Genomic DNA, 11,444 nt, shown 5'->3' with positions numbered 1-11,444 from the left:
GTCATCTAAACGTCATGTAAAATTAAACAAATTACTCATGTTATTTTAAAACCGATTCACCAAAAAAATCCAAAAGTTCCAGCTAGAGTCTACAAAATTGAACAGCAACCAGACCCATGGAGCCCTCTGAAGTCCTAAGAGAAGAAAGAATTATTTGCCTGATAACACAATCGATCACTTCCAACCCTGTTTACTTAAATCATAGCTATTCATAAGAAGAGTATTCTACGCAGAGGTATAAGTTAGTACAAAGTTTGTGTGGAAGATGTACAAGGAACAATAAGGTGATCAGTATAGTTGGAATGGAGGGAGGAAACTATTCGGATCTCTGGTCAAATATCACCTTGTGAGAAAATCTCCCCAACCACCCTCTGTAAAACAGCATAGATATAAACTTCCTCTCCACCCTCCTCATGTTATTCTCTGTCATCCACCTTGCTTTATTTTTCTTTGGAGTACTCCTCACCACCAGACTTAACAAGTATTTGTTTGTTTGTTGTCATCTTTCTCCATTCAAATGCAAGCTCCATGAGACAAAGACTCATTTTGTTCACTGCTATACACTCCCCACCCCCAGCACATTTCCAAGTCTCTTGCACACTAAAGGTGATCAAATATTTGTTGAATCAATTAAACGAAAAAATAATTATAGTAACTATAGAGAGAGCTCAAGAATAGATGATATAACCTCCCTGGCTGATATAAGGCACCAATACCAAATCAGAGCAGATATAGTAGTAACATAAAGATGTAACAAAACTAGAGGCACAAAACTCCAAAATTAAAACCGAGAATAATAATTGTCCTATGCTTCTTGTACTTGCCTTTGGCCCATTATCATACAACCTTAAGTACAGGAATAGTCATCTTTCCAAAACCAATGAGTGCTTTATAAAATAGGAAGGCAGGAAAAGATCACACACAACACACACATACTACCTTCTTTCACAGGGAAACGTCTGACTAAGTTACATTAGGTTCTTCTGGTTCTTGAAATAAACCCAGCATCTCTAAGGCCATATCGTCACCTGAGATAAAAAGCAGAGTTCATTTCCTGTGCTCCATATATCTCTTTGCCCCAGCTTTTTAGTGACCCAAACGGTCTATTTCCCCCACCATATGGATTTTTAAAATAAAGGCATTTGAGAAGCAGTGGATTTCTAACCTTATACTTGATGATCATCCCAAACCAGAAATGTCTGAAACGTGTTTCATAATTTTTATACTTAATAATACATTAACACAGGGAAACGGCACTGCTAAAAATATACCAACAGGGTAATAAACACTATTGACTTCTTACTGGCTTTGTAACAAAACTAAAGAGAAAAATGTGCTAAGTCAGTTACACAGTCACACATATACACAGCCACCCTGCCTTTGCCTCTTCATATCCAGTCCTGATCCTTTTCTAATTCCGTTGAACTACAATGGCCAAGGTTCTCAGATTACCAGGGACTCCCTAAAAACAAATAGTTACTTAGAGGTAACTTAAAGTAGATCATCCTAAGAAACTCCACGTTAAATGAAAAGCCAATATTCCTGAATCATGTGGTAATAGTTCTCAAAGAATAATGGCAAGAAGACAATTCTCACACATCCATATTTTTTGGCTTTATAAACTGTAGACACGGGCATTAAAATAATTTAATGGCCTGATATGGATAAGAACTCAATGACCAGCATAATCAAGAATGAAACTTTATTTATTTAATGAGCCTTGCAATCATATTCCATACCAAAGCCTGCCTCCTTTCATCCATTTTGGTATTCAAATGAACAGCAGTAAATTAAGTTCACCTAAATCTACAGGGCTTTAAATCAATTATAAAATTTTATTCAAAGCAAGAAAAATTCTCTTTTTTTACTGAATCTGTAAGTTTGAATGCTTTCAGCATCAAGTAACAGAAATAGCTTGAAGACCAATGGGGCTGATTATCTCAAAACAGCAAGATGTGTAAGCACCTCCAGAGTGGGTTAATGCAGCAGCTCAGTGACAGCATCAAGGTCCCAAGTGCTTTCCATCTTTCTCCTCTGTAATCCTCAGTGTGTTGTTTTTTCCCCTAGTTTGTTCCCTCTGGATGGCTGCAGCCATCACATCTTCACATAACAACACTCTTCCTCTTGCCTTTTTTTAAGAGCAGGGAAAGCCTTCCCAGACCTCCCTCTGGCAGATCTCCTCTCACATCTCATTGGCCAGAACTATGATACATGCCCATTTCCAAACCAAGCACAGAAGGGGAAACTAATCACCAAAGGAAGCTTAAACTAATCAAGATTTGGCCCCTGGGGCCAAAGAGGGGACCAACCTCTCCAGAAGTATATGATTATCCAATCCCTACACAAAATTGGGATTATGTCAATAGGCAACCAACTGTATCTGCCACAACTGCCCCAAATGTTGTATTCATTTTGCAGTGACCATGTGGAAATCATCTCTCATTCAGTGCATCAGAATTAAAGAGTAAAAAGGAAGAGATTAATTCATACTTTAATACAAACACAAACCTATGAGGTCCTTTCCATATTTAGTCATTGGCTACCTGTATTTATATAAAATGTTAAAATATTTACAACAAACCAAACCAGTTGCCGTCGAGTCAATTCCGACTCATACCAACCCTACAAGAGAGAACTGCCCCATAGGGTTTCCAAGGAGCCGCTCGTAGATTCAAATTGCCGACTTTTTGGTTAACAGCCGAAGGATTAACCATAGCATCACTACGGCCCATACGGTAGGTTCAAATCACCAACTTTTCGGTTAGCAGCCAAGCACTTAACCACTGCACCACCAGGGCTCCTTTACTTTTGCTATAGATGTCTAAAAAGTACTGTTATGTCATCAACATCATTAATTCATAAGACTCTAGTTTAAATAAAGATGAGAACAATAGAAAACCTTTAACTAAGGGATAAAAACTCTATCTTTTAGCCTGAGACAGGAACGGTGAGGTATTGAGTGAGAAATGATGGGAACTTATAATCATCTCTTTTAATAAAGCTTATAATATAATAATGGGACTTTAAACAGTTATGTCAAGCTATAAATGTCTTTCAATTATAACGCAGTTGAAATGACACTTCACTAGCAATAATTTAACTGTATCCTTAATCCATTATACCTAACCATAGCTTTCATACATGTTAAAAATAAAGCTGAACCTTGAAGTATTTTTTTAAAGTTAACCTAATTAGTAGTTAAATTAGTTTAACTTTTAATTCAGAAACCAGCTTTCATTAACAACGTTGTAAAAAAAACATGCTTTAAGTGCATTCTATAATTGACATATATTAGATAATCACATCAAAAGAGACTCAGGTGTTGATCACGACAAAGTGGCAACAGATCCCAAAATAAATCTCTGAAGCAATTTGAACCTCACACAAACAATCTGATCAACTAATGGGGCAATTCTCTTTTGAGGTTTCTAATTGAAAATGGAAGGGGGAAAAAGGGCCCAATGACTTGTATGTGCATAATGCTTTGTACTTTACAGCGCTTCCAAAGATGATCTCACACTCTTGACACTCTGAAGATAGACAAAGAGAGTATTTTTAGACACATTTGACAGATGAGAAAAATGGCTGACCGAAGATTCCACAGCTAATGAGTAACAAAAGTGGGAATGTGGATAAGAACTCAGGTCTTCTGAAAATCCAATGCACTTTCCACTATACTTCCCTGCTTCTCTGAATTAAAAGGAAATAATCAAACTGATTTACCAAACTAAAGCATGCTAAATAGGATAAACTCAAACCACTCAAAAATAATGTTCTCCTTTTCCCAAAATACTACATGCTGAGGTGCCAAACTCTTCTACAGACTATAAAATATAGCATATCATTTAGGACAACTATAAATAATTACTGAAACAAAGGACTTAGGTAAGGAAATTAGAACTTTGGGCTCAGCCTGGTGCTAATCTGTGGGTAAGATTACCTGACATCCACATTGAGCCTGTCAGAAATCAAGCTCATTATTTTCCTCCTCAAGCCTGTTCCTTCCCTCTGTGTTCCAAGTTCAGTGACCAGTACCAACATTCACCCAAAGTCCAGACATCTCACAGTCCTTTTTGACTTTGAGTCTCCCTCACTCCCACGACAAACTTATGACAAGAGCCCTTGGCTTCCCCCTCCTATCTCTCTCACTTCTGACTCCCTCTCCGTCCTTGCCCCTACTGCCTTAATCCAAGCCACAATCACCCAATGCCTGGCTTACCAGTCTAACGATATCATTCTCCAACTGGTCTCCCTATCTCTTGTGTTGCTCCCTCAACATCCATTCTCCAAAATGCCAAAGTGAACTGTCCAAAATATAAATTTGACCGAGACACTCTACTGCTTAATACCTTCCACCACTTTTAGGGTAAACAAACCACTCACCATGGGCTTTGTGATCTGTCCTCCTGTCTTTATTTGTCTAGTCTTATCTAAGCATTCAGCTGCTAACCAAAAGGTCTGGCAGTTCAAATCCACCAACTGCTCCTTGGAAACCCTATGGGGCAGTGCTAGTCTGTCCTACAGGGTCGCTATGAGTTGGAATCGACTCCACAGCAGTAAGTTTGGTTTGGTTTGGTTTTTCTCTCCCCCCAGGATTCTCAGTTGTCCTGTCTTTTATGAAAACTTCCTGAAATGTTCTCACTTGCCTCAAGGTCTTCACCCAAGGTGTTCCCTCTGGTTGGGATACTCCCCTATCCTCTAAACCCCTCACCTGCCTATCTCTAGTTCATCAATGCAGTTTAACATAGTGGTCAACAGGAATTCCAGAAGACAGACTGAGCTCAAATCCTAGGTCCTCCCTCACTTACTAGCTGTGAGACGTGGGGCAAATTACTGGACTTCTCTGTATGTTAGCTTTCTTTCAGTAAAATGGAGATAGTAAGAGGACCTACCTCACTGGAATATGTGAGGATTAAACAAATTAACTCAGGTAAAGTATTTAGAAAAGTCTCTGGCACAATGTAAGCTTTTTAGTAAGTGTTATGTCCTATTACCATGATTAACATCATCTTCCTTCTACTCGTTTTACTCCACATATTAGATTAAATGTTACTTCCTCCTGAACTAGGTTAGTGCCCCCATAGCACTTGTACTTTTCCCAGCTAAGTTCCTATCATACTTTTTGGAGCTGCTTATGTAACGGTCCCTTGCTAGATGCAGCCCTATAGAGGTAGAGACCATGGCTGTCTTTCTCACTACTATATTCCCATACTCAATACAGTGTCTGGCACATAGTCAGCATGCAATGAATATTTAGCTGATGAATGAATGAATGAACAATCCAATTATACTGTTTAATCACTACAAAGGTCATCCAGACAGCCAACTGAAATCTAAATTTCTTCTGGTTGAACAAAAGCCCATCTTACTTCTACCTCATCATTTGGAGAACTTAAAGACTACTTAGAACATCCTCTTCAGCCTATGAGCTCTTTAAAAATTATCATCAATAGGTACCATTTATATTAATTTCACAATAAAGATGACTTAAAATTTTACGCCCCTGTAAAGAAAGAAAACAGACTTTCTTTTCTCTAAACATAATATAAATAAATTAACATATGGGACCACTAAAAAGAAGCTACAAACAAAAGCAGAAAATAAGAATGAAATACTATTCTCTCAATTCTTTATAGTTAAGTTGCCAAAGTCTTCAGCTGTCCCTCTTGGACCTACTTGAACCAAAAGCAAATGAAAAAATCTATTATTTCCATTCATCAAAAAAAAAAAAAAAATTTTATTGGCTTCCCTACCCTCACTCCCAATCTCCGACTGGTGGAGACTGAGAAATACTGGATTTGCTCATGTGGCTCTCATTGCATAGTAACATACCCAAGTTCCAAGTACTTTTTGGTTTTTTTTTTTTCATCTTTTCCAAATGCACAAACACAGAGCTAGCCTATAATAGAATCTTTATTTAACTGTCAAAAGTATAAGTAAATATTTAGTATAGAAATCACTGGACGTTTTAACACCATTATAAGCCAAGATCTGGTATGAAGAATAGATATTTAGCTACAAAGTCTTCACGGATCCATACGATGCCTTCTTCTAGGCTGTTTTACCATGGTTCAGAATTTCACAGCATGCATGATCTTAAGTATCATCTTATTTATTAAAAATACAGTTTCAGGAATTGTCATCTTGGAGGTGTTGATTCAGTAGGCCTCTACGAAGCTCTAGAATCTATATTTTTAACAAACATTCACTTGATTCTTACGGTCCACATGAATTTGCAGATTGCCATGCAAATAGTGGACCTTTTGCTTTCAAGCAACATTTGAGAAACTCTCCAACTTCTGAGCTCTTGTGCAGGTAGTTTCCAAATTAACTTAAAATCGCCCTTATTCAGGAACCTTGAGAGAAACTTAGAAAGAACACAGAGCCTGGAGCCAGAAAACCTAGATTCAATTTCTTCTGACCATTTCCTAGCTATGTAACCTGTACACCAATCACTGCATCTCCCTCTGGTCTGTATATATTATGTGGAAATAACAAAGCCTACCCCAACCTGATTCATAAACTTGTTGGGGAAATCATTTGAGAATACTTGCAAAGGCACTTTGTAAATTAAGATGTCACCATTACAGTAAAATTTCATTAATTCATCCTCCTCTAATTCAGAATGTGAACATTGTTGTCTCACCTGATGTGTTTTCTTCACATTATCTATAAAGAGATCATCACCTCCTTTCACATGACAGGCAACGATAGGTATTGGAACATGCAGATAAGCAGCAGCTCTCTGTTCCACAGCAAAATTATAAGATTGGATGTGTAAAATTAGGGGTGCTTGTTTACTGTATTAGCACTGTTCATGTGCCAGGACTGGAGTTCAGCTATCCTTAAAGCAAGCTTGGCAGTATTTCTACTGAAAGTTAGCTTGGTTGTGAGCAGTTAATTCCAGTCATTATAGTAAAACCAATCTGGAGAATGAGTTTTCTACATACTAGGAATGTTAAGGGAATTTTAAAGCTGGTATTTAAATTTCTGAAAGATTCTATATAGGCTTTCCTGGCCACCTTGACGGGCATATGCTAAGACAGTTTTTCCTTGGTAATTCAGTGCCATCAGCATACCCAGTAGTCTGAGGTATAGACACTGGTGAGACTGTAGGTAAGAGACATCAGATAGACCAACTTAGCTTGTACCACTATATAAAATGAAAAAGGTCCCCTGGACACAAGGTCCAGGTAGGGTATACAAAGAGCATGACATAATGGTGCCTTTGGGGGCTACTGAGGTATATGTCATTTCTTCAAGAGATCAGGCTCTTGTACAGAAAAGAGGACTGTTTTTCTCCCCATACCAATTGTAGAACTAGTATACCTTCTTCATTATCAGGAATGTGTGATGAAGTCCAGTCGGCCAGCACCCTCATTGTTACTACTGATCACCTCTGCTGTTCTCCTCACCTGGTTTCCTCTCTTAATTCATTCCTGGCAAGTCTCTTCTACTCTATTGCCAGAGCCTGCTACTCATCACTCCACTGCTTTTAAACTGCCTACCACAGATGTGTCCACCATTTTCTGCCCTTTGCCACCGACCTGTCTTTTCTGGCTATTCCCTAGCAGGATGCACGATCTTGAACAAGTAATTACCTTTTCCAGTACATATTTCCCTAACAGTCCAATTGAAGGTATCACAAATATCTCTTCCAGTTTTGTTGTTCTATCATTATTCTCTTCTGCCTCCTGATGATTTATCCTTTTTCTCCAGTTTCTCATAAAATGGCTGACTAGACTTTTAAAGACTGGTACCAACTGTAGGATTCATCTCTTTCCATAAAGCAACTAAACCATATAGTTAATGTTCCATGGTTAACTTTCCAACAGTTACTGGCTGTCTACTTTTACCATTCAACACCTTAACTACTTAACAGATTTTCCAGGGAATTCAGTTCAATGTCTCCAACAGTTCAAAAAAATCTGAGTGTTCTAGAAGGTTTGGGTTTATTTTTATCAGGACTTCAAAATAACAAGACTACATTTTGGTCAACATACCCTAGAATTCCATTTTTCACTAATTCAGCTAGGTCTTACCAATTAGGCCATATTAGTAAGATTTTACTGAAACTTTAATTGGAAAAGCTTTACTAAAAGAAAACCTATTTACAACAATTCTGTAAGGAAGATTTCAGACCAATAATAAATATACTACCAAAATTCCATTGATATTTAAATTTTGGTTAAATTTGGTAGCGTGGCTGGTTCCCTGACAATTTCCTAAAACCATAGATTAAGAAAGGTTAGCTTGTTACCAAAGCTACTCAAGGACATCTTTTTTCTTATTGTATTACACACTCAAAACTTACAGTGGCCCTGCTATAGTAACTCTGTAATTAGCCTTTGTCTAACCCCCTGGCTTAATTACAGCTTTTTAGGGGTATGTCAGGAGCCCTGGTGGCACCGTGGTTAAGAACTTGGCTGTTAACCAAAAAGGTGGCAGTTCGAATTCACCAGCTGCTCCTTGGAAACCCTACGGGGCAGTTCTACTCTGTCCTATAGGGTGGCTATGAGTTGGAAGTGACTCGATGGCAATGGGTTTGGTTTGGTTTAGGGGTATGTCAAGGAGCCCTGGTGGTGCAACGGTTAAGCTGCTAACTGAAACGTTGGCAGTTTGAACCCACCCAGCAGCTCCATGGGAGAAAGACCTGGCGATCTACTTCTGAAAAGATTACAGCCAAGAAAACCCTACGGGTCAGTTCTACTCTGTCACATGGGGTTGCTATAAGTTGAAATCAGCTCTACGGCACCTAACAACAACAGGAGTATGTCATTTGAGGTTTTAAAACAAGGAGGAACCAAACAGTCAACACTTACTCAAAAGTACAGATGAGAAGGCAAGGAGGCAGGGAAATTAGATTACTGGCAATGGAACAAATAGAACAGAAATATGTGAAAGCTGACATAAATGTAACCAATGTCCTGAACAAATTCTGTAGAAACTGTTAAATGGGAACCTAATTTGCTGTGTAAACTTTCACTGAAAACACTAAAATATTCTAGTTTAAAAAAAACCAAGGAAACAAGATACGCAAATTAAGTTGCAAAAAATAAAAACCCAGACTTTCGGGCAACACGGTGCTATAGTCAGATGTATCACACCGTCCCTCCGCAGCAAAGATTAGAAAAACTATGTCAAACAGAGTCACATGCCAATCCTGAAACCCTAAGCATCAAATGAAGAGATAAAGAACTCAGCCAAGAACCGAATGGAATAAGAAACTGACCTAGAACAGAGTGCGAGGAGAGATACATGCAGAGGCCCCCTATCAGCTACCGCAGCACAGATCCACCATCTTAGACTCCTATCGGACATCAGCGAACGGGGGTACGAGAAAGCAGCTTCAGGGAGCTTCCAGCAGGAGACAGAACAACCGGTAACCCACGATATAGGCTTTCCCACCCCCCACCCTTCTTCACCCCCACTTAGCCTCCTCTGCTTCCTGCAGCCAGTCTATTGGCCAGGAAGCACGAGCTTCCCCCCAGTGCCTCTTGGATTCCACCCGCCTACACTGGCCAGCTCCCTGGGTGCCATTTGTTGGCTGCTGGTGTTACTTTTTTCTGCTTCTTTAGATTTCTTCCTTACCTCTCACCACCGCCCCCTCCTTTCTCTCAAATACGTGGCTCCGTGCACCATCTTTGCTTCCTCCTGAAAGGCTGCAAAACACTGCTCGACTGTGAAACTGCTTCCTGGCCCATGCTGCCACGCTGCTGGGACCCCAGGGCTTTTTTGTTTGTTCATCTGATTTGTTCTATTTTGATTTGTCTGTTTGTTTTCTTTTTCTTTTCTCACCTTGGGAGCTCGTTCTAGCAGGGCAGTACCTTGTGGCTTAGAAGCTAGTCCCTTACTCTGTGCAGACGCACAGGGACATCACTGGGAGCATTCTTTTTTCTTGTTTTTTTTTTTTCTTTTGTTAAGGTTTTTGTTTGTTTGTTTTTGTTTTTTTTTTTTTCATTTCTTTGTTTAGTTTTCTTCTCTCTCTTATTCCCTTTCTGTCTCTCCTCATTTCCAGTGTCTCGATTTACTCATTTTTTTCTTTTACCCTTTTTCTTTTTTTTTTCCATTTTTGTTTTTCCCCATTTCTCAGTCTCTCATCTCTCCACTCCAATATCAAGCTCACTTAGCACTCTTTTTTGTTTGGGTGTATGTTTTTGTCTCCTGTTCCTCTCGCCTCTCTCTCATCCTTCCCATACCCATCTTAGCTCCACACATCACAATCTACCCCCTCCTTCCTGCCTACCTGTGCGCTGAACATCATTCTCCGAAGCAGCACAGGCACGGCCTACTGGAACCTGCCCTGCACTGATTCCTGGTCTGCACTATCAGCCCTGGTACGTGCCACAAAAAACCTACCCAGCAACTCCCCTTCAGCTGGACCTGCCCTGCTGTACCATACCTGACTGACTGACCCTGCCCATTGGAGACGGAGGTGAAACGTATCATGCCCACAGGTGAGTAAACAACAAAGAACACACAGCCCGCCTGCTCAGACATAACCAAATAAAACAAAAAAGCACAACAAAACAAACAAATCTACAATCAATAAATGAGGAAAATAACCTCTGAATGTCCCGAAGACAGCAGACAATATCAAAACATTTACAAAAACAGGACAGGGTGGTCCCAGTAGGCGTACAAAATAAAACACCAGATGACCTTCCAGTAGAAGAAAAGGCACTAGACCTAACTGATATAGGGAGTACAAATCTCTAATATTCAGAATTATCCAAGAGTTGAAGCAAAAAACAGACAAAAATGAGGAAAAAATAGGCAAATTCATGGAAAAAGCAGACAAATTCATGGAAAATACAGACCAAAAAAATGGAAGAATTCAAAAAAATAATACAGGAACAAAATGCTAAAATAAAGTCACAACTAGAAATCATACAAAAACAACAATTAGAAGTCCAAAAGGTAAACAACAAAATTTCAGAGATGGAGAGTGTCATAAAAGGGCTGAGGAGCAGGTTTGAAACGATGGAAGACAGGATCAGCAAAATTGAAGATGCAAACTTGGATACAACTCTGTTTGAGGAAAAAATCAGAAAAAAGAACAAACAAAAATGAAGAAACCCTGAGAATTATGTGGGATACAATCAAAAGCAAAAATCTGCAAGTGATCGGAGTTCCAGAACAGGGGGAGAAAACAGAAGACACAGAGAAGATCACTGAAGAATTGCTGACAGAGAACTTCCCCAACATCATGAAAGATGAAAAGCTGACCATCCAAGAAGCTCAACGAACCCCACATAGGACAGACCCCAAAAGAAAATCACCAAGGCATATCGTAATCATACCCACTAAAACCAAAGACAAACAAAGAATCCTGAGGGCAGCTCGAGAAAAACAAAAAGTCACATACAGAGGAGAAACAATAAGACTAAGCTCGGATTATTTGGCAGAAACCATGCAGGCAAGAAGGCAATGGGATGACATAT

At 39.3% G+C, this 11,444-nt stretch overlaps 1 protein-coding gene across 1 annotated transcript in view; it reads right to left on the bottom strand.

The window, feature by feature from the left end:
* Positions 1 to 11,444, bottom strand: part of LOC101359858 (very-long-chain 3-oxoacyl-CoA reductase) — a 164,570-nt gene that overhangs the window by 141,718 nt on the left and 11,408 nt on the right. The gene's annotated exons all lie outside the window — the stretch shown is intronic.

The sequence above is a fragment of the Trichechus manatus genome, unplaced genomic scaffold (genome assembly GCF_000243295.1).
Source record: "Trichechus manatus latirostris isolate Lorelei unplaced genomic scaffold, TriManLat1.0 scaffold00006, whole genome shotgun sequence".
Classification (NCBI taxonomy): domain Eukaryota; kingdom Metazoa; phylum Chordata; class Mammalia; order Sirenia; family Trichechidae; genus Trichechus; species Trichechus manatus.
Note: the sequence above shows the minus strand (reverse complement) of the source record. Positions and strands in the feature narration are given on the sequence as shown.